General features: G+C 36.2%; 1 non-coding gene across 1 annotated transcript; it reads right to left on the bottom strand.

Moving 5' to 3' along the window:
* Nucleotides 1-2,126: 2,126 nt before the first annotated feature.
* On the bottom strand, nucleotides 2,127-2,232 carry LOC124899776. Its single transcript, XR_007057340.1, has one exon. It is a non-coding gene; the product is annotated as a small nucleolar RNA R71 (small nucleolar RNA).
* Nucleotides 2,233-6,935: the final 4,703 nt, after the last annotated feature.

Raw genomic sequence — 6,935 nt, 5'->3', positions numbered from 1 at the left:
AGGGTAAATTTCTCATGGATTCGGAAAAAAATTGGATATTTATCATAAAGATGCAAAAGATTATGTTGATGAAAGTCAAAAACATTTTAGATACACGAGAGTAAGGATAAAGAATGGAGCTGAGGATTAACGAAAAAAGAAAAGAAATGGAGAAAAATTCCAGTGACACGATGATATCTCAACGTGTCGCGTGGATTGGTAATAAGTGTACCTTAGCCAAAATTGTAAGAGCAACTTCCAGTGCATCAATAGGATATCAACACATCACGTCAATGCGTAAGTTCTGTGCCTTAGCAAAGATTTCATCCGCAGCTTCCAGTGTATCAACACAATGTTAACACATTGTGTCGAGGCAGAAAGTTCTGACACTTAGTCATATTTTATGGAGAAAATTCCATGGACACGACGCGATGTCAATGCATCATGTTGTGTGTTAAGAACTTAACTTAGTATGATTTTTAAAGGTAAATTCCAGTGCATCAATGCAATGTTGATGCGATGCTTGGCTTTGTTGACGCGATTTTCAACATGTCGCGTCAAGGCTTTACATCTGGTGAAATTTTTCCAAGTATAAAAGGAACACGTGAGCACAATTCCACATACTTTTGGAAAGCATAGCAGCGGTGGAAAAACATAGAATTCTTTCTTTTTGGGTTCTTATTATTTCTTTTGAACTTCTTTACCTCAAATTACTTGTTTTTGATGTTTAATTCAAACATGAGTGGATACTTACCCTTGTTCTGGGGTTGAGGCCAAAAATATGATTACTCTTTGATATTCTTTGTATTAGTTTCTTTTTGGGATTATCACCTGGGTTGTTCTTAATTTCTTGAGCTTACTATTTTAATGCTTGGCCTCCATTAGAATAAATTTATATTTCTATGTGAATCTGGGAGGAGAATCAAAGATTAGAATGAGGAAATTAAGGAGAAAGGTTCTTACCTTTTTATAAAATAAGGGGTTTGAATTAGCATCTAGGATAGGGATATACCTAGAAGCCTTGTTTGGTTCAACCGCAAGAAGAGTACTTAATGAATCTAGAAGAATTGTTGTATATTTGTGGGAGTTGTAGATGCAATATTCAATAGATAGAAGATTAGAGGTCGGGAGACAAAAATCATTGCCTAAACCTTGCGAACAAACAACATGATAACCAATTAGACTACTATAAGAATGAAGATTTGTTTGATTGTTCGAAAAGACTCAACCCTGGAATTCTTATCATTATTGTTTAAAACTGTTGCTTACCTTGCTTTAGTCATAAACTTTTATTTCTAATTAATTAATTTAAATTTCTATTCTCAAGTTGAAAATCATCTTGATACTTTAAAACACTTAATACTCATTGTCTAAAACTAAAAGTTGGTTAAATTTCTAGTTGTTTAGTCCTTGTGGGAACAATATCTGATTATCTAAATCACTACATTACTTGAACGATCACGAACACATTTGTGTGCATTTGAGTCACAACAAGTTTTTGGCGCCATTGCCGGGGACTAATATAATTAGTAAATTGCTAAATTTTTGGATTTTTGATATTAATTTTAAGTGTTAACTACTTGATCTTAATGGCTGAATTTTTGCAGGTTTAATTAAATCTAGGACTGGCGAGAGATAAAGAGTTGGTAGAGCCTTTTACAAAACTAGAATAGATCTTTCAACAAAGGCAAAGAATGGCTGAACAAAGAAATGAACCTATTGATCCAAATGCCAAAACTATTCCATCTCTTATTATTCCAGTTTTCCCTACTTAACCACCTACTAGACCTGTTCGCGAGGTGGAAATTCCACTCACGAACCATGTGACGAGCAGTATTCTCAAGACCAAACCAGGAGGTCAATTTGAATTAAAGAAAAATATGGTGCAATTGCTGAATTCAGTAGGGCAATTTCATAGCCTTTCACACGAAGATTTGCAACAGCATATACAGACCTTCTTGGAAATAAGCGATACTTACATTCCTGAAGGGGTAAGTTCTGATTATGTCAGGTTGACACTCTTTCTCTTCTATCTAATGGGGGAAGTAAAAAGGTGGCTACATACTGAACCACCACTCTCCATCACTACATGCGAAGATCTAGCGTGAAAATTCCTTATTCAATTCTTTCCATCTGGAAAAACTGCACACTTGAGGAGTGAGATCTTGAGTTTTTAACAGAAAGAAGGAGATAATCTCTACAAAGCTTGGGAGAGATTAAGGGTATGCTTAAAAATTGCCCTCACTATCACCAGTCAAATAATGTCTTGTGCATACTTTCATTAAGAGATTAGAGTCAAATATAAAGATTCTCTTAGATTTATCAGTAGGTGGACAGGCTTTTGAGAAGATATATGAAGAATTGTACACACTACTGAATCATATTTCACAAGGGAACCCAAACTGGCATACAAATTTAAGGAGTACTTCTATAAAGTTGCATGGGTATTAGAGGTAGATTAGTTTACCACATTACAGGCATATATCACAGCCATGCAAAATCATATGATTACTCAGCTTAATAACATAAAGTTGGGTGTTATATAACCAACAGCCATAGCGAATACAATCCAACAAGTGAATTCTTGGTGTGAGGTTTGTGGATGTGGTGAGCACACATCAGATGCATGTTTTATTAATCCAGAGACTGTCAACTATGTGGGAAATGCAAATAGGCAAGGACACAAAAATTTTGGTAACACATATAATCCTAACTGGAGGAACCATCCCAATTTCTCATGATGTAGAAATCAGGAACAAAATACAAATTAGTACAAGGGAAAAGTACAACCAAATCAACAGTTTGCTCAAAATAATCAAGCTACTACTGCTTAAACTGGCAACATAGAGAAATTAATGAAGAAATTTATGGATAAACAAGCGCAATTTGCAATTGAAATTAAGACTCAACAGGCATAGTTTGTAGCTAAGTTGAAGAGTCAACAATTGCTTACGAGAAATCTATAGTTGTAGTTGGGTCAAATTATAGGGGCATAGAATACAAGACCTCAAGGAGAATTACATAGCGATATAGAGACAAATCCCAAGTAGGTAAATGCGGTTACAATAAGGAGTGGGATGCAAACTAAGAAGATAGTTCAGGAGCAGGTTAGTCCCACAATTAATGATAAGGGTGCTAAAGACAATGGAGAGAAAGAAATCAAAGAAAAAGTGAAAAGTAAAGAAATTCATATGGAGAAAAAGACTTGCCCCTTACCTTTTTCTCAAAGGGCAAGGAAGCATCAAGAGAAAGTGAGTTATAATAAGTTCTTAGATCTTCTGAAGCAGGTTTAAGTGAATCTTTCTCTTGTTGATATTCTACAGAGTGTGCCAAAATATACAAAATACTTGAAGGACATAGTTGCGACTAAGAACTGGTTGACCGAATATGCTACAGTTGCACTTACTGAAGAGTGGACGTCGAAGATTCAAAACAAATTGCCCCCCAATCTTAAGGATCTAGGTAATTTTACCTTGTGGATTACTATTGAACAGGTCATTTGTGCACAAGGATTATGTGACTTAGGAGCTAACATAAATCTTATGCCCACGTTGTGGTACCGAAAGATGGGTCTTAGGAGTTCCAAACCCGCTACTATTATTTTGCAGTTGGTAGATCGATCACTTGATAGGCTAGATGGTATTATTGAAGATATGTTGGTGCAAGTAGAATCTTTAATCTTTTTGGTGGATTTTGTAATTCTTGACTTTGAGGCTGATCCTGTGGTTTCATTTATTTTGGAACGACCCTTCTTAGCAATGGGACAGTCACTAATTGATATAGCAACCAAGAAAATAACAATGTGAGTGCATGATAAAGTAGAAGTCTTTGATGTGTACAAGGTGCTAAAACTTTCAGTAATATATAAGGAGTTATATCTATATCAGTTATTGACCTATCTTTAGATTGGCAGTTGCTGTTGTCTAATGATCTATTCGAGAGAGCTTTGATAGGTCATTATCTTTATGGAGAAATGGAAGCATTGGAATTGGTCCAGGTTATGAATTTGGCAGTGATTAAGATGAACAAAGTACCTTTTGAGCCATTGAATAGGCCAATCGATTCATCACCCAAGGCCTCAATTGAAGAAGCTCCTAACTTGGAGCTTAAGGTTCTCCCTCCTCATTTATAATATCTTTTTATTGGTGATCAAGATACTTTTCCTATTATTTTTTGTACAGAATTAATAGATGGGAAGGTAAGAAAGCTATAGTAGTCCTAAAGAGGAAAAGAAAGGTGATTGGTTGGCAAATATCTGATATTACAAGAATCAATCAAATATTTTACATGTATAACATCTACATGGAAGAGGGTTACAGATCGAGAGTGTAGCAACTAAGAAGGTTGAATTTTGTGATGAAGGAGGTGGTCAGAAAAGAAGTGATCAAATGGTTAGATAGTGGTATTGTCTACCCAATTTTTAATAGTAAATAGGTGAGTCCAGTGCACTGTGTACTTAAAAAAGGAGGGTAACCATGGTAACTAATGATGATAATGAGTTGATCCCCACACGTATGGTGACCAGTTGGAGGATCAGTATTGACTATCGGATATTGAATAAAGCTACTCATAAAGATCACTATCTGATTCCTTTTATTGACCAAATACTAGATAGATTGGTAGGATAAGAGTATTATTGTTTTCTGGATGGGTACTCTGGCTACAGTCAAATAATCATAACACTGAAAGACCAGGAGAAGACCACTTTCACATGTCCATATGATATATACGCGTTTAGATGCATGCCCTTCGACCTATGCAATGCACCTGCTATATTTCAGAGATGTATTATGGCGATATTCTCTAACATGGTTGAATACTTTGTTGAGGTATTCATGGATGATTTCTCTGCGTATGGTAGTTCTTTTGAAAAGTGCTTGAAGAATCTTGACAGAGTTTTAGCTCGATGCGAAGAGACAAACTTGGTGCTAAATTAGGAAAAGTGCCACTTTATGGTTAAGGAAGGAATTGTCCTAGGCCATAAAGTGTTATGTAAAGTACTCGAAGTAGATAAGGAGAAGGTTGAAGTAATTGAAAAGTTGCCACATCCAGTCACAGTCAAGGGAGTGTGGAGCTTTCTGGGACATGCTGATTTCTACAGATGGTTCATTCAAGATTTCTCAAAGATTGCAAGCCCCATCTGCAAATTATTTGAGAAAGAGGCCAAGTTTAAGTTCAGGGTTGATTTCCAAGCAGTTTTTGAAAATCTAAAGAAAAATTTAATTGAAGCACCTATTCTGATTGCACCAGATTGGGATTTACCATTTATGCTGTTGTGTAATGTTAGTGATGTTGTTGTGGGAGTAGTTTGAAGTTATAGAAAGGAAAAGGTGTTTTTCTTAATCTACTATTCTAGAAAAGTGTTGAATTATGCTCAAGCTAATTATACAGTTATAGAGAAAGAGATGTTGGCAGTAGTTTATGCATTCGACAAGTTTAAATCTTACCTAGTTGGCACTAAGGTAATTGTTCATACTGACCATACTTCTATTAAGTATCTTGTGAAAAAGAAGGATGCAAAACCTCGACTGATTAGGTGGATTCTGCTACTTTAAGAATTTGATGTTGAGTTTTGAGATCGGAAGGGAGCTGAAAATCAAGTTGCTGACCACTTGTCACAGTTGGAAAGTCAAAATGATATTTTTTATAACTCTCTTAGTATAAAGGAAGAGTTTCTTGATAAAAAGTTGTTGTCTTTAGAGGTAGTTGAGTTCCCCTGGTATGATGATATTGGGAATTGGATAGCTTGTGAGGTATACCCTTCTAATACCACCATATAACAAAGGAAGAAATTACTTCATGATTCTTATGCCTATATTTGGGATAAACCGTATCTCTTTAAGTAGGGTCTAGATGGAGTTATTCGTAAGTGTATTCAAGAGGCTGAATTTTTAAAGGTGCTTGAAGATTGTCACTCATCTCCTTATGGTGGACATAATGGAGGTGAGAGGGCTGCTAGAAAAGTGCTGTAATCAGGTTTTTTCTGGCCTACTTTGTTTAAAGACACAATTGCTTTTGTGAAAAATTGTGATCAATGTCAAAGGTTGGGCACTATATTTAGGCGTCATGAGATAGCCCTCAATAATATTTTAGAAGTCAAAGTCTTTGATGTTTAGGGAATCGATTTCATGGTACCATTGCCACCTTCAAAAGGCAATTCATACATTCTTGTAGCAGTTGACTACGACTCTAAATGGGTGAAAGCTGTGGCTAGTCCGACTAATGATGCAAGGGTGGTGCTGAAATTTGTGAATAACATATTTTCCCAATTTGGTACACCTAGAGCGATTATTAGTGATGGAGGTACGCACTATATCAACACTTGGTTCAAAAATCTTCTTGCTAAATATGGTGTTAGGAACAAGGTTGTCACTGCGTACCATCCCCAAACTAGTGGAAAAGTTGAGGTGTCAAACTGGGAGATTAAGCAGATACTGCAAAGAATGGTGAATGGGCAGCGAAAAGATTGGGCTGAGAGTTAGATGACACATTTGGGCCTATAGAACAGCTTACAAGACGCCCATTGGGATGTCTCCATATCGGTTGGTTTATAGTAAAGCATTCAATCTACCTGTAGAGCTAGAACATTGAGCGTATTGGGCCATGAAAAAGTTGAATTTTAAGATAAAAGCCGCAGGGGAGAAACGATTACTGTAGTTGAATGAGCTTGACGAGTTTATGTTTCATGCCTGCAAAAATTCCAAGCTTTATAAGGAGAAAACCAAAAGGTGGCATAATTAACAAATTAAAGAGAGAGTGTTTGAACCCGGACAACTTGTTTTGTTGTTCAATTCAAGGCTTAAGTTGTTACCGAGTAAATTATGATCGAAATGGTCTGGACCTTTTTAGGTGGTGCTAATGAAACCTCATGGAGCTGTGGAGTTGTAGAATAAAGAGAAGACGGAGAAGTTTCTGGTGAATGGACAGCACGTAAGGCATTATTGGGTGGATCATCA

Source organism: Capsicum annuum, chromosome 6 (genome assembly GCF_002878395.1).
Source record: "Capsicum annuum cultivar UCD-10X-F1 chromosome 6, UCD10Xv1.1, whole genome shotgun sequence".
NCBI classification, from domain to species: Eukaryota; Viridiplantae; Streptophyta; class Magnoliopsida; order Solanales; family Solanaceae; genus Capsicum; species Capsicum annuum.
Note: the sequence above shows the minus strand (reverse complement) of the source record. Positions and strands in the feature narration are given on the sequence as shown.